This window comes from Micropterus dolomieu, linkage group LG07 (genome assembly GCF_021292245.1).
Source record: "Micropterus dolomieu isolate WLL.071019.BEF.003 ecotype Adirondacks linkage group LG07, ASM2129224v1, whole genome shotgun sequence".
Lineage (NCBI taxonomy): Eukaryota > Metazoa > Chordata > Actinopteri > Centrarchiformes > Centrarchidae > Micropterus > Micropterus dolomieu.
Window position 1 is genome coordinate 4,704,755 of NC_060156.1, and position 25,404 is coordinate 4,730,158.

At 40.9% G+C, this 25,404-nt stretch overlaps 1 protein-coding gene and 1 long non-coding RNA gene across 2 annotated transcripts in view; one reads left to right on the forward strand and one right to left on the reverse strand.

Moving 5' to 3' along the window:
- The window catches only part of zgc:162396 (uncharacterized protein LOC555292 homolog), a 122,283-nt gene that overhangs the window by 60,633 nt on the left and 36,246 nt on the right, over positions 1-25,404 (forward strand). The window lies entirely within an intron of this gene.
- Positions 4,165-23,509, reverse strand: LOC123973782. The gene is made up of 5 exons (XR_006825698.1): positions 23,371-23,509; positions 22,160-22,262; positions 5,598-7,274; positions 5,330-5,427; positions 4,165-4,491 (listed from the first exon to the last, which is right to left on the reverse strand). It is a non-coding gene; the product is annotated as an uncharacterized LOC123973782 (long non-coding RNA).

The following is a 25,404-nucleotide window of genomic DNA, read 5'->3' on the forward strand; positions in this document are numbered from 1 at the left end:
CAATCCATGACGGCGTAGTGTGTTACCAACCGTTTCTTTTGTAACTGTGGTCCCAGTTGCCTTCAGTTGATTCATCAGTTCCCCCCTTGTGGTTTTGGGATGATTCCTCACCGTTCGCATGATCAGGGACACCCCACGAGGCGAGATCTTGTGTGGAGGCCTAGACCGAGGGAGGTTGGCGGTGGTGTGGTGCTTCTTCCATTTCCTGATAACTGCACCGACAGTTGATCTTTTCTCTCCAAGTTGCTTTCCGATTCTCTTGTAGCCCATCCCAGCCTTGTGCAGATCAACAATCTTGTCCCTGATGTCCGTAGAAAGCTCTTTGGTCTTGCCCATGGTGGTGATGTTGGATGCTGGTTGTTTGGGTGTTGACAGGTGTCTTTTATACAGGTAACGAGGTGAGGCAGGTGTATTTGATGTAGATAATTGGTTGGGATTGGGGCTGTGTCTTAAAGAAAGACTAACTGGCTTGTAGGAGCCAGAATACTTGCTGTTTGGTAGGGGGTCAAATACTTGTTTTTCCTCATCAGATGGTCATTTTTATAAATTCATATGATGTGATTTTCTGGAATTTTCTTTGGGATTCTGTCTTTCACTGTTAGAATGTACATATGATTAAAATTGTAGATTGTTGCATTCTTTGTAAGTGGGCAAACCTGCAAAATCAGCAAGGGGTCAAATACTTTTTCCCCCACTGTAACATACATTTATAAGACAATCCCTGCAACACACAAGGGTTGTGGCATTTTTAAAAATCACTTCCAATATACAGCTCCCTGCTGAACAGTGCACTTCAGGGCATTTTGACTAACTTATTAGGTCCGTTTGGGCAGTAACCCTTGAGACATATTACAGTGGATGGACTGCTTCCACAGAATTGTAAGCACTTGATATGTCAACCACTGACCAGCCACTGACAGACTCAGCGTAGGGATTAATTTCACCCTTTAAAGTTTGACTGGCATTAACAAAGTTTCATTAATTGTCCTTCATTGCAATTTAATTTTCATAAAACCGCACAACTCACGACTCAAACCATTAGTTCGATTACTCACCTTCCTATAACACAGCCCACATGCACACCCCCACACATACCCAAACACGCATACCCCTGCACGCCCGCACACACACATTGCTTTGTCCAGTTCCATGTCAGTTAATGTGTAATTAGAAGGAGCTTAATTTGCATTTTTAATTAAGCAGTGCATAATAGGGATAAAGGGCCCACATATTGGTGTGCTATTTAATGGTGTGGAGGCAATCAGAGAGATGACTGTTAATTACAGATACACAGTCTGATTGCTTTCTGCTATCTAATGAATTGTCTGCCAGGATAAATGGCTTTGATCTAATGGATGTGGTCCCAATGAACCCAGTGGACCACCAGCTTTAATAGCAGTTGAAGTTTACTCTTCTCCATTAGAGAAATCATTTGTAGACATTGAACAGATACCGTTCATTTGCATGCATATAACCTAATACTCTTCAATATGGAGGTATTAAAGTTTACTTAAGCTATTGATCGTATAATGGTCATATAATAGAAAATAAATATTTCACACAGATTGCGGATTTGAACACAGATTGAAAAAGTTAGTCAGTTATCTCTGAAAATGATTATTTTCATTATTTGAAACCGTCATGATAGGTTCATGGAGAAGATAAAATCCTCAACAAACTAGGTTGTACAGCACGTTATCCAATCATCTTTAACGGCAAAAGTATTTATACCTGTTGCGAATGGCCTCAAAGGCGAGTGAAAAGCCAACATACTGTGTAAAGTGGCTGTGTGTTAGACGCAGTTCTCAACACTTATTTTGCCATCAGAAAGGGAGTTTCAAACACTAGTTGGCGATCCAACAAGCACTTTGTCTGAAGCCATCAAACATGAATCTCCAACTCTCACATGAATCCCTTCACGTCACGGCCAACGCATCCTCCACACCTCCCGAGGGTATATCGCGTCTCTCTGCATCCTTGCATTGACTTGCCATGATGACAGGTGGGAGGGTAAGAGGGTAATGTAATTTACTTAATCTTAATATCCATTAAATGAATGCACAGATTAATAACTGGTGTCAGAAAAATTGAGATATTATACAAAGCCTCCTCCTCACAATCAGGCACACTGTGAAAGTCTGTTTACATTTTTTAATCATGATCTCAATACTCAGATCATTTAACTCATGCTTTGAAAACCAAACGGGAACCAAATGCAGCATATGGCAGATAGTATTTTCTGATAGCAGTTATTGGTCTGGGATGGCACTTAATTACATTACTTAGTTGTTTTACATTTTCTTCAGAATTACAAATATTCTGAATGTCAGATATGCATATCCTGGAGAACTGCACAATTTATTAATCCAAGCACACAGTTTAGCAGTCCACACTAATTCACACCCTATTTCAACATCAATATTTTATCTTTACCGTGTGACCGCGGCAGGCTCTTTAGAAATGTGCTTTGTTTTAAAGGTAACAAACGACAGTAGTGGATGCATCTTTTCCTTTCATGTTTCATCTAAAAAGGTCTTTTGTATTCAGTTTAGTCATGGTCCAGACCTCAAATTTCCCCACATTCAGCCATAAAAAAAAAAACATCACCTTGGAATTTCTCATAACCACTGTCGGCTGCTGTAGCTCATCTCCCATAAGCTTTTTTGGGTGAAGATGATATTAAAACCAGAATAAAGGCGGACTATTTTTTAGGCCATCTGCTCTCTGAAATGAGAAGGGTCTTCTTTACTAAAAGCTCATCCTTTTCTCTCCATTTCCAGCATACAGCGATTTGCTCAATGACAATTCAGGAGATGACATAAGGCAAGATGACCTTACAAGGACACAGTAAACACCTTTTTTGTACAGACAAGTTTATTCACAGTGACAAGGTCAGGATGATCTGACACAGGATGTTGTGAATGTCATGTGTGGCTCATTCCACATTCATACACATTGTGGCTCATTTAGATAGCTGCAAGGTAACATTACCATCCAACAAGGACCTTGAGTGAGTCCAAAACAGCGCGTTCAGCTGAGTCGGTGCTGCTCTTTGGCCCCTTTTACTGGCATTTCTCTTTTACAAACGAGTAGTACTCACATGACAGACTAAATACGCAGTACACACAGAAGTAAAACTTCCAACAAGCATATTCCTCTGCTCTTGTTAAAAATGCATGAGTGCTGGCATCCCATTTGGATAGTGGAAAGAGTGGTGAGGCAGTGGAGAGTGGGATGGGGGTGATGTGACATTGTAGAAAAAAAAATGTCACTCTCAAATGCCTTAAATAGCTCTGAGGGGGATGAAATATAATTAGGATCATGGAAGAAAGCCACAGCGACTTATTTGATTGAGGGAGAAAGATGCAATTAACATTAATGAGTGCAACAGGTGGGGTCACGCCCTAATCAGCCTTTGCCATGGTATATATGCGTCACTAGGGAGCGCTAAAAAAGGCTGGATGAAAAGTTGATTTCTGTGAGAGAAGAACCAAGGATTTATAATTTAAACCTGGTAGAGATTTCATTCAGATGGTATTCATACAAAAATAAACCAGAAAGTTCAGTGATGTGATTAAAGGTTTTACTGAAAAAAAAAAAATAGTGTCAGATTTAACTCACTACAATAAAAGACCAAAAAAGTAGCAGTCAGATCACTACCATGCTAGACCAGGCTAGGTGTTAAAGTGTTCTTCCATGATAAGACTGGTGATTTTATATTTTCTCATTGATGGCAAATAGAGCTGCAACTAATGATTATTTTCGTAGTCGACTAATCTTTTAATTTGATAAGTTGACTAGTCACGATTATTTTTGTCACCCCCTAACCCTAATTAAATATCTTTCAAGTGAATTAGTGATGTCCACCACACAGCCTAACTAGCCAACGTTACCATTACGTGAACAAGGTTTACTATTCAGAGTGAACACTAGCATCACCACCAGGAAGAAAATGGGGAAAAGGACAAGACAGCGTAGGCTCTCCTATGAGTCACTGATTTACTATGGCACTTAACGTGTGTGCTAACACAACTAAAAGAGCATTCTCTCAGCCAGCATCATCCATGAGACCTCAAAACCAAGAATGCAGAGAACTATAGAGAGGCTGTTCCAAGATAACAGCCAGGCCTTATCACCCAAAACAATACGCTCACAATCTGATAGTATAATTGTACAACAACAATTTAATGTCTATTCAGAATAAAGCAACAATCCACTTTCCTAATACTTCTGTTTTTTAAATTTTTTTTCCCCAAAGTGTTTATAAGTTTATGAGCAGAGAATGTTCTGTAGGCTACATCATGAGCCAGATGTTTCTTGAGTTACTTTAAAATAATCCATTTCTCAGATTTTAGAGACAGAACATGGAAACTATCTTGCAGTTGTGGCCTCTCCTGTTGTTACTGCTCTGTGTAACTGGGACCAGAGGGCTCTGTGGGCGTGACCGGCAGGCACCGCTAACATTGCTGCCGCTTGTGGAGCTTCTCAAACCTGAAACACATTTTTGATTTGCCATCAATGTTTGTAAAACTGAAAATATTCAAATTCTACAGTTGATTTCTCTCAAACATGTATTTACTGATGAAATAGCATACAAAACTTTGTAACAATAAACCATTCTGCTGTTAGCCTCGTTCTGTTGCTTTCCACTTCTGCATGAATGCTTCTTCTGTAGTCTTACAGTTAAGTAGTCATGGTAGACAAATGAAGCAATCCTGCCCCCAGCACTTCCTGAAGTGTACTGCTGTTAGAAATGAACCAGAATGTTCATCATAAGGAGATTGCCATCTCCCCCTTAAACTGCCTCTAATGACGCGTCAATGAAATTTCAGGTCAACAAATTTTTATAACAAACATTGTCGATTAATTGTTGCAGCTCTAACGGCAAATCCCATGAAAAGACCAAAACAATTAACAGCAACAATTGATCTGAAGTATTGCCTGTCAGAGCTTGATATAGTTTATAGTCAATCTGGAAATTGTTCAAAAAGGGGAGTTAGTAACACAATTGTATATTTACAATATCACTGTATTTTGCTAATGCAGAGAGCGTACCAGTAAGTTGTATTATGGGTTGTTTGTAGCTTTAATGTTGCTAGGTTAGCAAGGCAGTTTATAGTGTGTATTTTAGGCTACATTCACACTATTAAGTTTTTAATTTTAAAACAGCACTTTTGCCATTTTTATGCCTGCCATCCACAGAGCAATGATGAATCCAAACACCTAAAATGGATAAGTTTAAAAACACTACTGACCCCATTTTCAATTAAAACTCTGGAATTGACAGGTGAAAAGGGAGCACTTTGAAAAAAGTGACACAGACACTTACATTTGGCTTCCTAATTTGGTAATATCAGTCATGGCATATCCATGATTCGTCATGACATGACCCCTCTCCAGAAGTAAACATAAATCAGCCTGGACCACCTGTTGTGAATCAATTGAACAAATTACAAGCATTACCAACCCTGATGTGTTACATTGAGTGGTGGTTATGGCAGAGTTGAGCAAGTTGTTGGACCCAAATGCAGGACACGTAGGCTAGCAGGTAAAGTTCAGACGGTTTATTCAAGGCAACAAAAAGCGAGCGCACTTACAAACTGAGTGGCTGATGACAAAGTCCAGAAACACAAAAGCTGTCCAAACAGAAATCCATTGGTGCAGGGAAACACGACGCGTAGGCCTACAACGAGGGATCATAACACACATAGAAAGTAATGAAAGACAAGACAGAAACACCAGGTATATATACACACAGGGAGTAACGAGCAGGGCGGGAGCAACACAGGTGACAGAGATCAGGGTTAACGAGGGACAGGCAGGCAGGCAGAGAGAGAGGCAGAGAGAGAGAGAGAGAGAGCGACACACAGGCAGAGAGAGAGAAGGGGAAAACAAAGACAGACATGCAGAGGGATCACTGGAGTAACAGACAAGGCAAGGTTACTGAATACTAGACAAGCAGACATGGGGCAGAGAGAATAACCAATAAGACAGAAACACACATGTACAATGAACAAGAACTCAAAAGGAGAACACAGAGCTAAAGTACAAAGGAGACTAGACCCAAAATAATGTAGACAAGGAACCTGAAGTAAAAACAAGAACCAAGGTGCAGGAAGAAGAACTAAGATGAGAGACAAGACAGTGACTAAGAAACTAAAAACGAAAGAACCAAAATAATAAACTAGATTACAAAACTCCAAACCAAGACAATATCAAATAAACACCGGAAAAACAACAGTACAAAAACCAAATCCTAACATGATGTCTCTGCTACCAGCTTTTCTATCGTCAAATGCTCTGCGGGTAAACAATCTGCTTCCTGTTTATACCAACACATGTATTCCCAGTGTACGTTAGTGGTCACGTGATTTGTATGAATGTTCATCTCATGTGCATATTCAGTCGTTTTAGCACAGATGGAGATCAATTCTGATACGTAGCTAAAACGCTGGTGTGGACGGAAATTGAAAATGTAGGATGTAGTCTTACAGTTACGCCACATAATCTGTTATTCTAACTGGATCAAATTGTATCGTCTTATTCATACCTTAAACAACATGCTCCACACCAACACAGCTCCCCGGCACTGTTTTAACTTTCAGTCTGAATTCCTGCTTAGTCAGTCCTGTAAGTGTTTGTGAAGCCCATTTTAAGGAAACGAGAATTTCAGCTGTCACTGAATGCCGTGATGAGGAGCTCAAACAGTCAGTATGAAAAATAATAACAGCTGCTTGATAGTCTTTTTCCAAAAACAGGTGTTGGAATGGTGGTCATCTTATATCTTTCAAATATATAATATGATATTAAAGACACATGAATGACCCTGTCTTTAATAAGAAATTATTCTCTACTTATGGCTTTGAATTAAAGTTAAATAACATCAGAGTTGTTAAACCAGAGAGCCATGGGGGCGTAGGATTTGTCATAGTGTATGAAGCCAGCAGGGTCCTCCTGAGATTTGATGCTTCACATTAACTTTCTCTGTAGCTGCACCCGCTGACAGTCTGTCTGAGGAGGACCTGAGCAGTGGCAGGTCTCGGTTTGAAAGCCCTGACTGGAAAGGACTATTGGCTGGTGCCCATGTCTCCTGACATATGGCTGGCTGGATGGCTGACTGGGCCGGCTGGCTCAGAGATGGACCCTGCAGCTTGTAAAAGACATGACTCGGCCTACACCTCCGTTTGCACAGCCTTCGATCACGTTTCTTTCTCCTGGGTTGCCAAGGTAACCTCAGGGCTGGAAGAAAAACATCCCACTCACTGTCTACACAGCTGAGAGAGAAGAAAGAAAACAGTAAAAAAAATGACAGTAAGAGAAAAAGCAGACCATTCTAAGTAAACTATGATTTAGGTACAGTAAGTGTGTTTATCACAGTGGTATGTGGCACTGTTTAATTCCAGTCCAGCCCTGCAAGGGTTTTTATTGTCCCGCTTCCAGTTCTATAAAACATGTTCTCGTAAACAGACAAAGTTTTTACTCTTGACAGCACACCTTCAGGGCAGCGTGTGAATGTGCTCTTTCTTAATATGAAAAGCCACACACGCTGAAAGAGTCGAACATGACGTACCACAGAACAAACTGCAAGACCGCGGGACTTTGAGAAATTGGTCTGAAATAACATCCTTCCTTGGCAGAAAAGCTGAAGGAAACTTTCTGTGTATAACAGATGAAGACAGACTCTTCTGTTTCTGTTTCACCTGTATGAAATGTATTTTATCTGTTTTATTTCTAAGGTTGAATCTTAAATGTCAATATGGTTTATTGGTCACAAAGGCACATTCATCAGCAGCGGTGGAGGAAGCATTCAGATCCTGCATTGGAGATGTTACATAAAGTAGTAAAGTATATAAGTATAATCAGGAAAATGCACTCAAAGTATTAAAAGAAAAAGTATTCAATGCAGAAAAATGCTAATGCTATTTACTGTAAACCATTTGTAGTGTACCAACAGTGTGGATTTGTGCATTTTATATCAAATAAATTTTGACTACTCCAAATTCTTTCTCTCTCCCTGGGAAAAAGAAAAAGAGGGGGTGAGATATCAACTCAACAGACGGCTGAAGAGACCCCAAAGGAAAAGGTGAAAGGTTCGCTTTCCCTAAGTGCTGTTTCTGGGCAGTCTGATCGTAAAACTGGCCACCTCTGATGGCGCAGCGAGATAACGCTCGGTGCCTGACTGTTAAAATGACAAAGAAACACTGACCAGAGATTAGTGTTCTCCTGAACAGCCTATCGGAACTCTTCTTAAGAGAGGGCAGGAAACCCTAAACTGCCCCCCACACACGTAACCATGGCAACTGACCTTCCTCTTTGTTTGATTACCTCACATCAAAGGATATTCTCTTTTTCACAGCCAGATGTAAATTTGGGAGAAACTACAGCCCTAAATTCATTTGTGTAAACAGAGTACTGTCTCCTCAAAACTCAAAGCATTACCTTGTCTAATTAAATAATCTTTAAGTTACTCAACAAGGTCTCCCCACTCCATTTTAGTAGTTATGTTACCATGTTGTTGTTGTTGTTATTTGTTGTTGAAAAGAATCTAAATAAGTTAATTTTGCAGTGTTTTCATTTTCAGCAAGGTCACCTGACTTTATTCATTAGGGCCCGAGCACGAACTGTGCGAGGTCCCTATTGAAACTGTAAGGATTTTTTATTTATTTAGGGCCCGAGCACGAACCGTGTGAGGTCCCTATTGAAGATTATTTATATATTTATTTATTTATTTTCTGCAAAGCTCAATTTTGGGGGCCTAAACATACCCGAAAACTCACCAAACTTTGCACACATGTCAGAAGTGGTGAAAAATTTCGTATTTTATGGGTTTCGCGCATGGGCGTGGCAAAATGACTTGCTAGCGCGACCTAGAAAATTGGAAAAAATTAGCCCCTTGTCCACGTTCAACCTACATGCACAAAATTTTCTGGGGACATGTATCATGTCTGGACGCACAAAAAAGCCTCAAGAACCCATATCCTAAACTCAACAGGAAGTCGGCTATTTTGAATTTTACGGCAATTTTTGGGTGATTTACACACTCCGTACTTTAACGAACTCCTCCTAGGGATTTAGTCGGACCGACTTCAAATTTCTGCTGTGCCTTCTAAAGGCATTGAAGATGAAAAGTTGTGCTATCTGTGAGTTTTCGTCAATGGGCGTGTCCGTGGCGTGGCGCCAAAGATCAACTCTTCGCCATGACACAGGAAGTTGTTGTAACTTCAGTGTAGATGCTCACATCTGAACAAAACTTTACGTGCTTGATAACTCTCCCACCCCGAAGACATCTACACGCTAATACCGATTTATATTTATAGCGGCAAGTGCTGTGTAACTCCACATAGGGGACACAGGAAGTGACATATAACACCTTCATGCAGCGTCGGAACCGCGTAGCAAATTCACAGCCACACCGGCAGAGCTCCAGAATATGCAATGCGGCCGGCTCACACCCGGACGCGCTACAAGTGCGAGGGCCCGCCCAACGCTGCTTGCAGCTTTAATTTTATTTGTAACCAATGCTTTGTTCACAACACTTTCTGACACTTCCTTTAGAAATGATGATAAAGAAATGTCATCCTATACCCGATTAATTTTCCAGCTCAAATTTAATAATAAAATAACTTAATTGACTGAATTTCCCAGCTCCTCAGCAAAGATTGTTTTAGGGTTAATCAAAGTTATCCTCATGTAACCCGAGCTCCCCCAAGTGGAAAAAATAAGTATTACATCCCATCGTCTGAAATGCCGTTTAATGTATAAATGTCACTCTGTATTTATCCTGTCCAATAATCTGATGGCATTCGTGTATCTTGCTTATATTCTCTAAGAACGTGTAACAGCCAATATATCCAGAAAGCTAGTTAAGTTCCTCTCATCTGTAATTCTGAAAGGCTAACCTTAAGGTTGAACTACTGACTTGAATTGTTTTCCTTTTTATCAAGTGCTTAAAACTAAGAACGGTACCGTTTGACTATTAAGGTTGATTGAAGATTGTGGGAAGATATTTTATTACAATACGTGCAAATAGATTTTTGATTAACTTTCAATATGTCTAAAGAAAGACGGTCTCTCCGGAAACCGGAGACAAGCCCTCCCTCAGGGGAACAAAGGACTGAATTTTAATATTCAGAGAATATTAAAATTAAAATAATTTTGTATTAATTCTCATAAATTTATTAAAACATAGTAGTCATGCAACACATTATATTATTATTACTCATGTAACAATAATAATTAGATTTTTAAAATATTGAGAAACGCCATCACAATTACCCAGAGCCAAAAAAATCTGTAGATTATTAAAAAATATATTTGAATTATGAAAATAATTTAAAAGAAAACCAGCAAATCTGTCACGAACCCCCGGCCGTGATGATTGTTTGAGTGTTTGTTTTGTTCTGGGATTCGCGTGCTGGGTGCTTGTGATGTTTTTGTCTTGTCCTGTGGTGTTTGTGTCACTTTCCTGGCGTGCCTTTCTCTGGCGAAGTGCCATGACATTGATTTGTCCCCCGTTTAACAGCAACTTTAGTTTGTTTTATTTTCTTTCTTTCTTTTGTTTTGTTAAAGTTTTCAGTCCGTCAAGTTACACTGGACTAATTCAGGAACGCCCAAGTTCACTTTTAAGCTCGTTTGTCGAGCCAACTTCACCGAGGTCAGACCAAGCCACGTGGTCTCGCCAGCGGCAACGAAGGAAACCTGAAAACAGACGAATTGCCAGACACGGAGAACCCCGGAGAATCCCTAGCAAAAAGCCAGGATCGGGCAGCTAGCGTGGGACCCGTGCAACAGGCCAAAGCAGGCCGTCGACAAGCCGTAAGACCTAACAAACATTCTGTGATCAGGGATGTCCCATAATGTTGTCTTTTAACTCCTAAACTCACAGCTTACTTTCATTAGTTCTCCTCTGCCGTATGAGTCAGATCTTCCCACAATCGAACCTCCATTTCTCATTGTTCAGCCATTGTTTATTTTCCCTGCATTTAACCACCCTTTTATATCGCATTAGTTAGTTAATAAATTCACTGTAATCAAGAACTGTGTGTGTTGACTATCTCCACGTCCCTGCCAAGAGAATTGACCCTTTAGATATGAGATTGACTGATTGATTTAAGATAATTTAGCAATTATTAACTAACTGATCACTAGTAACAATTGTATAATTAATTAAGCTACCTAGAGGTCCGGAGGCTCTAGGATAATAACAACTCCGGTGGTGCCCCGAAACGAGAAATTTTTTAAAATATTTTTTAAATATTTATATTAATATTAAAATTCATAATTGGGTATTAATTCATAAATTTATTAAAATTCATAGCTAATTTAGCCATGCTACAACATACTGGGAGACAGTGTAATGAAGCTAAAATAGGGGTGGTCATATTTCTTTCGTCTGGAGTCCATCAGTAGATTTTTGGGTTAAACAAGTGAAAAGGCTGTTGCAATAATCCAGGCGTGATGAGATGAAGGCGTGTAAAATAGTCTCGGTGTTCTTAAGAGTTAACATAGATCGAATTTTTGTAGATGGCAGTATTTGTTTTGTATTCTAGGGCAGTACCAGAGATCCCCACCCAGTGCCTCAGTCTGTCTAACATGATGTTGTGATCAATGGTGTCAAAAGCAGCACTAAGGTCCAGGAGTACCAGGACTGAGCACATACCATCATCAGCAGACATTAAAAGGTCATTGGTGACTTTAAGCAGGGCAGTCTCAGTGCTTTGGTTCTTCCTTGGTTCTTCTTTCAAATAATTTATTTTCCAGTACAGTGAGCAATTGTTTGGACACAATTCTTTCTAAAATCTTTGCAATAAAAGGCAGTTTTGAAATTGGTCTAAAATCTAACCCTGACTGTTCTTTCTGTTCTCCCCGCCAGGTCCACTCACCTCCGTCATCCGATCAGTCAGCTGGGCTCGCCTACCTGCCTTCTCCCCTCGCCTCGCCTCTGCAGCGCTCCCCCGGCTTCCCTCCACGCTCCTTGCCCCTCTCGCCTTGGCTTCCTGCTCCCTCTCGGTCGCCTCGCCGGAACCTTTCCAGCCCCACCGGCTCCTCTGTCCTCCGCGCCCACGTCTGCCGGCGTCCAACTTCCCCCTTTTTACCTCCAGCCCCTCATCTTCCCTTTTTTCCTCAATAAACCTCCTTTAAAAACTGTCCCAAAAGCGTTGCGTTTGGGTCCGTTCTGCCCGAAACCACAACAGAACGATCAAGCCATAATGGACCCAGCGTGCTCTCCTTCTCTGCCCCGCCTCCACCGACCCCACTCCACTGGAAGTCATCCACGCTGTCGCCTCCAAAAATGCCAGCTCGCCAGTAGGGTTGGGGCTACTGGCAAGCAGAGTTCCCTCACCCCATCCTCGAACTCTGCTCGATGCCTCCCTCTCCTGGGGGAGTGTGACCCTCCCACTCGGGGCCCTCATCGACTCGGGCGCTGACGAAATTTTTTTAGATCTCGAAATCGCTCGTCAGCTCAAGGTCCCCCAGGTCCCTCTTGATGCCCCCCTTCACGCAACGGGCCTCAACGGCCAACCCCTCACCACCGTCACCCATCGCACCCTGCCATTACCCCTTGTCACGTCTGGGAACCACCACGAGTCCCTCGCTTTCCACCTGATCTCCTCCTCTGCCGCTCCTCTGGTCCTCGGTCTCCCCTGGCTAACCACCCATAACCCTAACATTGACTGGTCGCGGGGGAAGATCAGGAACTGGAGCTCCCTCTGTCATGCTTCCTGCCTCCTGTCTGCTCAAGCCCCTGGTAATCCTACCTGGCCTGCCGTCCCTCCCGACCTATCCGGTGTCCCACGTCTACCACGACCTCGCTCAAGTTTTTAGCAAGGACCAGACCCTGTCTCTACCCCCCCACCGCCCTCAACTGCTCAATACACCTCTTCCCGGACGCGCCCCTCCTTTCAAATCACCTCTACAACCTGTCGCGTCCGGAGAGAGAGTCTATGGAGCAGTACATCAAAGACTCACTGGCTGCCGGCATAATCCGCCCCTCTTCCTCACCGTTAGGGGCCGGCTTCTTTTTCTTTGCCAAAAAAGACCAAACCCTTCGCCCCTGCATCCATTACCGGGGGCTCAACGCCATCACCATAAAAAATAAGTACCCCTCACGCTCATGGACTCCGTCTTCGAGTCCCTCTCCCGGTCCTCTATTTTTACCAAATTACATTTAAGAAACGCTTATCACCTGGTGCGGATCTGGGAGGGGGACGAATGGAAAACCGCTTTCAACCCCCCCCCCCCCCGGTCACTATGAGTATTTAGTCATGCCTCACCAACGCCCCCGCAGTCTTCCAAGCATTCCAGTTCGTTCCTTCCAACCCTCTCGGTCGCCTCACCGGAACCTTTCCAGCCCCGCTGGCTCCTCGGTCCTTCGTACCCGCGTCTGCCGGCGTCCAACTTCCCCCTTTTTACCTCCAGCCCCTCATCTTCCCTTTTTCCCTCAATAAACCAAGCGTTGCGTTTGGGTCCGTTCTGTCCGAAACCACAACACAGCCCCTATTATTTCGTGGGTAGGCTGAGCCAATTGCAAGCAATTGTGCCGATGACTGGCACTTCGTGTAGCCAATAATATTCTGAAAATAACGATATCCAAGTTCATGATCTACCAGCAAAAAAACACATCTGCGTCAAGCTACCGGCTAATACAGAGCGATGCAGCAGCAGCCGATGGCAAGGGGTGCTGTTTTAGAAAAAATACGCTAAGACATACACTCAGAAAAACCTGTGTAAAATAGTCATTTTTCATGGTATTGGTATGCAATTTAAACTAGGACTAGGTAATGCTTTATCTTGTGGTCCTACAGTGTTTTCCAGCTAATAAGTCCCAGCTATAATTGCATGCATTTGTTAGCAAATATAGAAAAATATATTAGTTTTAGTGTGTTTACACTTACAATAATTCTGACTTTTGGGTTAGACACTCCAGTGTTATCTTTCAGAGAAGCCCAAAACCATGCATATACTCCAAATGGTTCAACTGCATTCAATTTACTTTGGATATGCCTTGAATAGGCGTTTTGCATGAATTTTACAGAAATGTTGAGGTTAAAAGGGGCTATATGTAAGTTTTTGATTTTAATAAATCAAATTGTCATTGCCTTATTGTCAATGGGCTCAAAACTCACTTAGAAATGAAACACACACCTGTTTTCTCCGTTGCTTGCATCAGCCACTATTCTGCTTTTAATGTGAGGTCTCCGGGTCAGATTCACCTCTGTGCGCACTCCCAAGCCTCTCTCACACTACAGTGACAACACGGCAGCTCACGACATGCGGTCCACTAACACCATAAAACAACCAGCTTACAGCAAAACACGGGCTCCACGTAAGGATAGAAAACAACAATAAAGGTTCATGTCCTGAAGCCCATCAGACCAAACAGGTTCAGGTGATGTCGAGTAAGAACAAAGTGAGCATTAGTAAAGCTGGAGAAACAGAGAAAGTCACTTTAGCTCTAACACCGAGCAGTTGCTTATGTTATCCGGTGCAAAGTTATATCGCTTTCCACATTAAGTTAATTCACCAACTAACATGACCCGTATTACTATCCTGTGTACCACTGGTATTATGTCAAAGTGTCAAAGCCTGCAAGAAATTATGTAATGGTAAAAAGCAAATGTGGAACGATTTGTTTACTATCCTAACGTTATAGTGATGCAGCCAGGAGCAGCCAGCTAACGCTATATTAGTTCGGACCTGCCGCTGTTTGCTTAGTAACATACAATTTAGATTTATTGCCTTTTACCGATACTCAGGTACAAAGATACACAGAAAATAAAGATAACGTTAGTTACTGAAAGCATGCGGCTCGCTGCGCTGAATGAAGTAACGTTACGGAGCCGGTGTTGAGCTGCCTCTGAAACGGAAACAATGAAGTAACAGAGCCTGAACATGGCTGTGTGAAAAGCCACAGCCTGCATGCAGGTGTTTATGCGTTTTTTGCAGGATTTCTGTATGAAAGTGGTAGTGTTTCGGATTATGCTCGCTCATGAGTTCAAGCGAGCACGTGTACGAGCACACGCCTGGTTGCAGTCTTAAAACCGCACGGCTAGTGGCCGCTGGAAACTCCATAATGCCCCTCTAAATGGCACAGAAGCAGGCTATAAAACTGAATAAACCATTTAAACATGTTTGGTTACAGAAAGCCAACCACAAAGAAGCAATTGTAGATGTCAGCGATAGCTCCAACAATCACTGATATTTCCAGGCGCCAAGTTTAAATATAATGTATTCATTTTAGAAAGGAGTGATCAAATGGATCAACCTATGCAAAAAGATGAATCCTTAATATCGCTTTCACTTAGAGCGGAAAAATTGTTTTGGAATTACACACTTGTTATGCCTTACCCATACTGTGAGTCATAACAATATTGGAACATGGCACCAGAAACACTCGACATTTCCAAGTTTGAATATTCAGTGGCACATACTTGTTCTTAGACCTGCCTCGTGAGACAGAAGTGTCAGTTGGAAGGATTATCTTCCTCCAGATTGGACTGGGGAAAAAAGAGAATTTAGATTGTGGAGACACATGCAGATAACAGTCTGCAAAGGCCACAGATGCCTTCACAGACCAGATTTGCCCATTGACAGGTGAACTAAGGTCCTCTCTTTAACACTTCGGAGTTTGGATTTACTCCACTGCAATTCATGATGTTACTAGTTTTAATTGTTTTGCAAAGTTCATTATACACAGTGCATTTCATGTGGTGCTATATTATATTCCTACAAGGTAAAAAATCAACCTGTAGGGAACGTAATTAACCAATTATGTACTAAAGGTGTACTCTTGAGTTTGAGTCTAATTGCTAAATATGTGAGTGTTTTATTTGTCATATCCATGTTCATATTTTGAGTAATTTAGGTTTAAACTATATATTTCTAAAAAGTACACTCAACACAACCTGATAACAATGAACAATGTTCTCATCTCGTATCTTTTATACAGTTTGTCTTCAATTTAACAGCAACTCGTTAGAATTTATACTGGTTAATGATTCATACCAAACATTTTGTTTATTTAAGTAGATAAATGAATTACTTCTCTTACTTATGCATACTACAAAGTTAAGATAAAAGCACAATTTGTATTTCTCCAGGCAATATATTTGGTACCCTTTCCTCCTATGATCAGCAATCTCAAGACAATTATTTGCTCATCACTTTGGCTGGGCTTTATGATCCATCTGATGACTGCACCACTGACCTCAATGTATTGCTTTAAATCAGCAGTGCGAGATAAGAAAACCACACAGAGTTGGCTAATTCTAATATAAGGGTGCATTTTATTTCTTTTCCTCTCAAACAAAAGATCAAGAAGTTGTAAAATGTTCAACTTGTAGGATTCTTCCTATTGACGGCCTTAGGTAACTTCATTCATATTTATCACACCCCTCAGTGTAGTGATTTAGGATCATGAACCAACTCCCGGAGCCCCTTTCAGTCATTACATTCCTAATCACGAAACTGAGGCTAAATCAATATGTCATACTCTGCGGTGCTTAGTTTACAGTGACTGGTTGCAGTGTGTTCACCCATCCTTCGGGTTCAGAAGAGACTGAACCATATACCACCCTGTCAGCAAAGGAGGGAGGGTACATCAATATGTGGTTACACACCTGTAATAACATGCTGTCCACCTTTTATAAACACAATCGCACACCTGTAAGCCACAGTCTGGCTGAGTCAGCTTTTTATTTGCTTGCATAGCCTTACTTTTTGTAGCGGGGGTGCTTGCCTGCATATATTTTACCATGTGGCCAACAGACAGCACATTCATTCCATTAAAAATGTATTGCAGCATTGCTGTGGCAATAGCTAAGCATGATGTTGGGTTATTTTCCATCTTTTTACAAGTCTAAATGCTGGAAAATGCTGGATGAAATAAAGCCATGCTGGACTGAATAAAGATGACCACATCCATAGCACTCCATTACACTGCATCATGTCTCACTGCATGGACTACTGTGAAAGATTCTTATTGTTACAAAAATATGTAATGTTTGTATTCGTCCTTTGCCAAATAACTGACACACCCTATAATCATTGTTGCCACAGGTAGAAGAATCATTGGATGACGCAGTGTGGACCTCAGAGAGAATGAGAAGCATCTGTAATAATATATAAGGTGACAGAGAAACATACAGAGGCACTATTACCTTGCATTATCTCATTCTGCGTAGAAGAAGCTGGATTCTTTAATGGCTTAGCAGCTTAACAACCATGACTGTGGTAAGTCTGTCAACATACCGAAGTGATGTACATGGGTCTGTAGTAACAGTAATACTGGATAGGAGATGTCTATTTAGCCTTTACATAACCATACATGGAATGCATTAAACAGTGTTTATTTGCTGCAATAGTTAGCATGTCCAGCTAATTATCTTACTGCCTAGTAATTATTAATAGATTACTACTACTGACGTAACATGTTACATGTTACGTTACGTAACTGCATAACTAATTACTAACTGGTTGTGAGGTTAAAGGTTATGTAAAACAAAGCCCTGATCATGATAAGCACATCTGCTGTGTCATATTTCGTCACTGTGTAGAAGCTGTTCCTGGGCGCTATCAGAGTTTGGGCTAATGTTAGCAGCTCTGTTCCTCTATTTATTGCATTTGGGAAATTTACACCCCAGCCAGTGTTACAAGAGGTAACGATGCATTCATGTGGTGTCGGACTAATCATAAAAATGATTTCCCGACTGGGAAAATTCATCTGAGTGCCCCCTGAAGTTGGAACAACATTTTTTTCTAACGTGTCATTTGTAATATGGTCTTAGTTTGCTGTCCATGTAGAGTGGTCTAGATTAATTAAGAAAGTTATTTATTAGCAGTACAAGCAATATTGTAGTGGTTTCAGGTAATATACTGGTGCGGTAACAACTCTAGGTCAAAAATCACTTCGTAATAGAAAGCTTCTAACTGTTTCAGCATACTTGAATGACAATAACAATGACAATCCAACATTGTAGTACCATCCATGTTGTTTCCACATTCTGACTTAAAAGCACATGAACACACTGAAATCGTAAGAATGACTTCACAACTCAGGAAATGGGACCATCGGAGAAGCACGTGAATGCAGTGTAAGTTAGGGTTACATTTGCTAAACTCGTCAGTCCTCATTCTTAGAGCATTTTCTCTTGTAATGTTAAGTAAGTAAGCTAAGCAGCCAAACAGGGTGAGTTAAAATAAACAGTCTTACATTTTTCCTTATCATATTTACAATAAAAAGACTAATTAGCTCTGCTGGAATCATTAAAAAGTCAACATTTCTACCCAACTTAAGCAGCTTACATTAGCTTAATTACCTAGCTCATAAATCTGCCAGTGTCAATATGATTTCAGCTGGCTAAAAAGTAGAGGCTGCTTTTGTCTACCTGTCTGAAATTAAGCAAGCAAAACATTACCCCTTGTTTCAAAAATGCACCAAGAATTTCAAGTGGTCTATCCATAGACTGTATCTACCACTGTTTTCTTTGTAATGTGCCAGGCTAGAACAGAAAGCTTGTAGGAACAGTAACTAATAGGGACAGGGCTTAGCTAACTATCAACAGATCAGAACCTCCAACATTTCATCTCTAAATCATCAGAGGTTAATGGAATTTACGGAAAACATTCAAGAAATGGAGAATATGACAGGAAAGGGGACTTCCCAAACATGTGAAACAGATGCTTCTGTTTCTTTCTATCTCTTATGCCCCATCTGTTTCTAAAACTTCTCAAGAACTCCACCGAATCAACGAAGGCAAGTAAAATATTTTTGACAAGATGGATGAAGTTGTATACCTCCCGGCACGGCTCAGGAAACTATGTGTCAACTTGAATGAACATTATGTCCTCAAAAAGAGAAATAAAACGGGTTAGTAATTTATTTAGAATTTTTTCCACTGTTGGAGCAGAGGAAAGAATCTAGTTCCTTCAATTGGCCTCAATAATGAGCTGGATGAAAATCAATACACCCCATCTTATTCAGTGCACATGTTTGGGCTATAATTAGCTTATAAAAAATACTAACTTCTGTAGTGGTTTATATGGCTCAGAACACACAATCTGCGTCTTAGAAACAGTAAAATACACATATTAAAAAAAACAGTTTAAAGCTGAAACAGATAAATATTTCTGCAGAATGTTCATTATTTTGCCAAGTACTTTATCTCCCTCTTTTCTTTGCCCACCAAAAGGGCCTTGGTGGTTGTAAGTGGTTATAATTGTACATATGGTAGCAGTTAGAGCTGCGTAATTGGCACCACCAAGGTTTCTGCCGCTGAAGGAGAGCAGCAAAATGTTCCAGGAGCAGCTTGAACCCAGCTCAGTTCTCTCACTTCATCTCCTGGATAGAAACAAAAGAGCTGTTTGATTCAAAGGAACCCCGACCTTTGGTCTTTGTGGGAAGGAGTATAGACGAGAGACGTGGAAGTCACCAGCTTTCCCTCATATCTTCACTTTATTGATTTATTTTTTGAATTCTTAGATGTTGTTGAGTGAGCGTGGGGATAAAAGGGACAGGGAGACGGCAGGGATGTGGAGTGTAAGCTTGAGATAGAGAGACAAGGGATGAAAACACCCCCAGAGATGACTGATGACAATAGCAAGGTGGATTCAAGACCTGCCTTCCACAAAGATCTCTCCCACACCTCTAATGATGATGATGTGTCATGTGGCCCCTTTCTCCCATTTGGTTAAATAGTTATTTCCAATGTGACACTTTCCCTCAGGTGAAAAACAGAAAGAAATTATGTTATTTTCGGTCTCCCAATGGTAGGAAAGCACCAAGAGTGTTTGATCAGCTGAGTCTAAGATATACCCAGTCTTTAACAGGCTTTGTTTCATCTTTTCCAGTCTCCAGTCATTTTTTACAACTTTTTCTGATGAGAACTCCTCAATATTAACCCAAGGAAAATGACTACAGGAGGATGAAATAGATAGACCTCCTATGTAGTGCAAATGTCATCAACCCCAACAGAGCCATTACTATATGGGGTATTTCATGCCATTTCTCATCCCAGATGAGTCCCTGGGTTTTCGGCTGGAGTAAAATGAGGTTATGTGTGATGCCAGCTCCTACCAAGTCCTCATGAGGCACAACACCATGCAAACCAAAATCACACACCAGCACATAGCAACAAACGAATTCCAGACACCAACGCAAGTGGTTGAAACATAGAAATATGTAATATACATACAGCAGACTCAGTTCTGGTGGAGTGTTTTCACAAGCCAACACTTTATATTTCACCATGACATAGTCATGAACATATGAAGTATGAAGTAAAATGTGTAACTATAATCACAGTAATCTACCTCTTCTGTTGTTTGCCTAATACCCTTGAATTTCCAGTAAATAGATATGGTTAGCCTTAGGCCCCATCCACACTACTGCGTTTTTTAATTAAAACGGAGACCTTTTGCTACGTTTGCACCTCCCGTCCAGACTACAACGATGAAAGAAGTTTGGAAACGCGGCCGGCCCCGTTTTGCGTTTCAGAACTTCAGAAACGATGACGCAGCCGCTCACGCTCGGCTCTCTGATTGGGTCTTGCAAAGCAGAAACACAATGCTGCTGACCGGGTTTTTGACATCATATTTTTATTTAAAATAAACAGTCTTACATTTTTCCTTATCATATTTACAATAAAAAGACTAATTAGCTCTGCTGGAATCATTAAAAAGTCAACGTTTCTACCCAACTCAAGCAGCTTACATTAGCTTGCAAATAACACTCATCTGCCTACACTTGTAGGCTACTGTGCAAGTCGCTGTTTACTTTGCAACAACTTCCAGTCTGTTTTCTGACACCACACCCCCGTGTTACATTCAGTAACAGTCCCAGCTCGTTATTGATCCATGAAACAACAAAAAAACTGGTCTGATGCTTAATCTGTATTTATTTATTTATTCGCCAAATCTTCTGTAACAACGGAATAGACCATCTGCTTCATGTTTACACTGGCACGCGCATACCCAGTGCACAAGAACAGATCCTAGCTGTGCGTTTTCAGATGTTTCAATGTAGACGGAGATCAACTCCAATACGCAGCAGAAACGCTGGTGTGGACGGAGATCGTATTTGTTTTAATTCTCCATTTGTAAACTAAAACGGAGTAGTGTGGATGGGGCCTTAGTGGTGTCCAATTTACTCAAGTACAAGTTTGAGACACTGGTACTTGAGTATTTTCAATTTGTGCTACTTTATACTTTTTCACTGCATTTCAGGGGGAAGTAAGTCTTCTAAGTTACTCCACTACATAGTGGAGTACATACATATACTGGTTAATTTTCAAATACAGTGTTTGGCTTGTGACCCCTTACAAATATGTAAAGATGGGCCCCATGTCACATTTTAGATGACTTTAGGTTGTCAGCAGGTCCAAAAAAGAGAGGTTTGTCCTCTAAATTACCTCAAACTGCTTCAATAAATGTTTGAGGCCCACAGAGGTCAAACTCTCTCATATTTAACAAAAAGAAAGAAAAAGATAAGAGAATATTTCAAACATTAATACAGATTTATCTTGTGACTTCTGGAGGCGGCCCAACCCTAAGGTTGGGAACCACTGGACTCAACTACCAAACTCTATAAAGTAGTTAAACTAGCTACATCTCGACTACAAAAGTTAACTGGTACTTACACATTGCATGAGCATTAATGATGTAATGCATAATAATATATTAATCACAGGGGCAATTTTATATAACAAAAGTAGTACATTTAACAAAAACAAAACTGTGCTTTTACTGAAAGTATCCTAGGTCGGTTAAAATGAGGAGGATCTGATTTTAACCCTTGGATAACTATGACCTGGATGACTGAGAATTTTCACAGACATTTTACTGAAAGAGGATTATGAATGCAGGACAGGTAATAAAGTACATGTTTTGGTCTTGGTGCTTTTACTTAAGTAAAGTATCTGAGTACTTCTTCCACTACTAGCCTACTTGCACCTAGCTGGTGCTCCAGAACATAAAATGCTGTGATCAACTAATCATGATTCAGCTGGGTTTGAATGTAATTATAAGAGCATTATGAGGTGCTGAGAGCAGCAAGAACAAGACATGCAAGGGAGAACAGCCCAGACTCTCCTTGCCACCAGGTTACTTTACATATCTGCAACCCAAGCAGCTCTACCCTCCCACCACCCCTCTGGCTCCTTACTGTGGTAATGGCCAGGAGCAGTCACAGTCTCCTTGGCACAGCCCATCTGTTGTTTTTGTTTTTCAGACGAGGGGAGTGGGTTGATGGGTGGGCTGGTGTTGGCCTGGGTGAGGAATGAGAAAATGATGGGAGGCTCAAGCCACAAATTATTGCTGGTCTGTTATTACAGTAAGATGAACATTGCCAACGGTTAAATGGCCAAACAGTCTGACACAATGGTCATCTCTAAATAAAGCCTCTGCCTACTGACGCAGTTGGTCAGCCACTTTGGGCTTGTTGAGAAGGATGAAGCAGAGGTGGCAATTTGTAGCTTGGCTGTGCCCACCGCAGTCACACAGAAATCTAAAGCAAATTGAAATTTATATCACAGTCAAAAATGTCTGCCTTCCAGAATCAGAAACATTCTATTACATACTTAACCTGGATGGTAGGGTGGCGCAGTGGCCATCATTGGCTGGTCCTTTTTGTGCAGAGTTTTTGTGTTAACCACGTTTGTGTGGATTTCCTTAAAGGGGTGCATGTTAGGTTAATATTCCTGCTGGGACCCTGTGCACTGGAATTCGTAGTGAATACACTGGAGAATGGCTGAACACCTCTTAAATAAGATAGGATTTAATGATTATAAAAGAAATGTTCTCACTTACCTCAGTGGCATCTAGCCATTTACCTTTAAATTACATTTAAAAGAACAGTTCGAAATGTTAGAAAATGTGCCTATTCACTTTCCTTTTAAGCGTAGGGAGCTGGAGACAAGACATGGTTAGCCTACAATAGGATAAAGACTGGAATCAGGAGGAAGTAGCTAGCTCTGTCCAGAGAATAAAAACAACTACAAACACCTGTAAAGCTTACTAATTATTACACATCAAATGTGGGAGTTATATCGTAGAGCTATTACTAAGCAAACAACACTGACTCTCTCTGAGGTTACTGACTTTGGTACCTGAATCAGCACCTATATGACTGTGACAACCTGCACAACATATGGATGCTTCATAGAGGTACTGGACTGACAGTTGAGATATACTGTACATCTAAATGAACAAGCTATTATGTAAGTACATACTATCCAAAAAAACCCCACAATTTATGTCACGAGAGCTATAAAATCAGTACGCAGTAACTTTTACAATTTTCACATTTGACAGGCTACAGCATATGCTACATAGAGTGAGCAGTGAAAGACTTGTTGATGAAATCTCATACTGTACCTTTCCTCTCAGAGTTTTATATTCAGGTCCTTCCAGCCATCGATACCGGTGTAAAAATTAACTTTCTCCTCTCAATGATCCCAAGACAAGCTGGCTTTTGTTTGCAATGTAAGCAGCCCACAGGTTACCCACTTGCTCTCTCTGTCTCATACACAGAGTCGCTGCTAAAGCCAGCCATTGTTCCAGGCAAAGATAATACTATCTGTCCTTGACGGGGGGAGTTACAGTTGGATTGGCACCAGCTGTTAAAGCTGCCATACTTTATGGAGCTGATTAGGTTACAAAATTACACCCGAACTCATCTGACATTAATTATTGGACCATAATACGTAGCTAACCTAGCGCTATGCTTTACAAACCAGAACTATAAACAAATTGCATGGTGCGCCCCTGCAGTTCAACATGTCCAGAGTTTAGGGAGACATTTAAATCTGCTGTCATAGCGTCCAGAGAATTGATGGTTAATGTGCTGTAGAGACTTTAATAGGGGCTTCAGAAAGCTTAATCAGCTTCCCAATCACAATTCCCTAAGGAAAAGAGAATGTTTTCCATTGTTGGCTATTGCTGCTAGACCACCATCTGAGATTCATGTGAGTGTGTTTGTGTGTGTGTGTGTAGGATCTAGCTAATACTGTTGAGAGCTTGCGTTTCTTAGTGAACTGTGCCCATGCTGAAATGTAACACTTTCCACTTTTCCTCTTAATATCATGGTTGTAGATTTTCGTCTTGTTTACATGTGCAGGAAATAGATAACATTAACTTTAGCAAAATATAATGCAATAAAATTAAATACTCACTTTGTAAATCTTATAATGGATCATTTTTTTGTAAGCAGTGTTGATTCAAGTCGATATAAGTTGATATTATCTTTTTTGTCCGTGAAGCCTTTGCCAAAGCCAGGCATAGGAGATTATTCCTTTGTGCCTGAGTAAATCCCACATACACATCCTTCTACTGTAAATACTCACTAGCCCACTATGTGTATTTATCCACAGCATGAAACTATATATCTGTGACCTGTTTTGAAAGTTTTAGATTGTCAGTGGAAACTAATGGGCCTGGGGCCAAATGCCACATCTGGAAATCGAACCAATGGATTGTTGACGTTTATACTATACATACTATACTGTTATACTAACAGAAACACCCCTTCAGCTGATAACATACAGGGCCTTGACACTGATAATCCAAGCATGCCACAAATGATGAAACAAGGATGAAACCACGACCTGAGTGAAAAATCAGATGACCAACAGTCATTTCATGCATTCTGCCTAGTATGACTAACTCAAAAAGGGCAACTTTAAAACCAACCAACGCACTGCCATCTGTCATAAACAAGCATGCATGATGACAACGGCCCTCTTCATCTGTAAAATTATATGTGCTATCACTCTAATTATTGCCCACACATATGTTGTCACTGCCTGCAAAATCCCCATGTAGAACAGACAAAGGGCAGCAGACTGAAGCAACTGTGAGAGAGAGGGAAGATGTAGGTAGTGACAGATTTACTGAGTGAGAGCAGTGGGGTCCAAGATTTACGGCAGGTTTGCTGCCTTCAAGGCAAAGACACCTCCAGAGCCGTCCTGGCTCGTTCCTATTAAGATTAATAATGCTAGTATTTACAAGGCCCAGATCTCCCCTCAAGGAGGTAAAGAGTAGTGAATAAGTGTGTGCGAGGAAATGGGAGTGAGAAAACAGTGTGCCTCAGTGAGTCGCCACAGCAGCTCTTTGTGATGCTGTCGTTTTAAACTTTCTTACTAGCTAAGACTACAAGTTATATTTCAATTAAATGTTCTAAAGTTGAAGTTATTTAACTGCTTATATTTGGTTTGTAGTACAACCCCAGCACTGATAAATGGAAATTATTTGTTCTTTAAATTAATAGTTTGACATTCTGGGAAAATTGCTTATTTGCTTTCTTGCTGAGGGTTCAATAAGAAAATCAATACCACTCCCACATCTGCCCGGTAAATATAAGGCTACAGCCCAACAGCCACCGATTAGCTCAGCAAAAGACTAGGAAAAGGT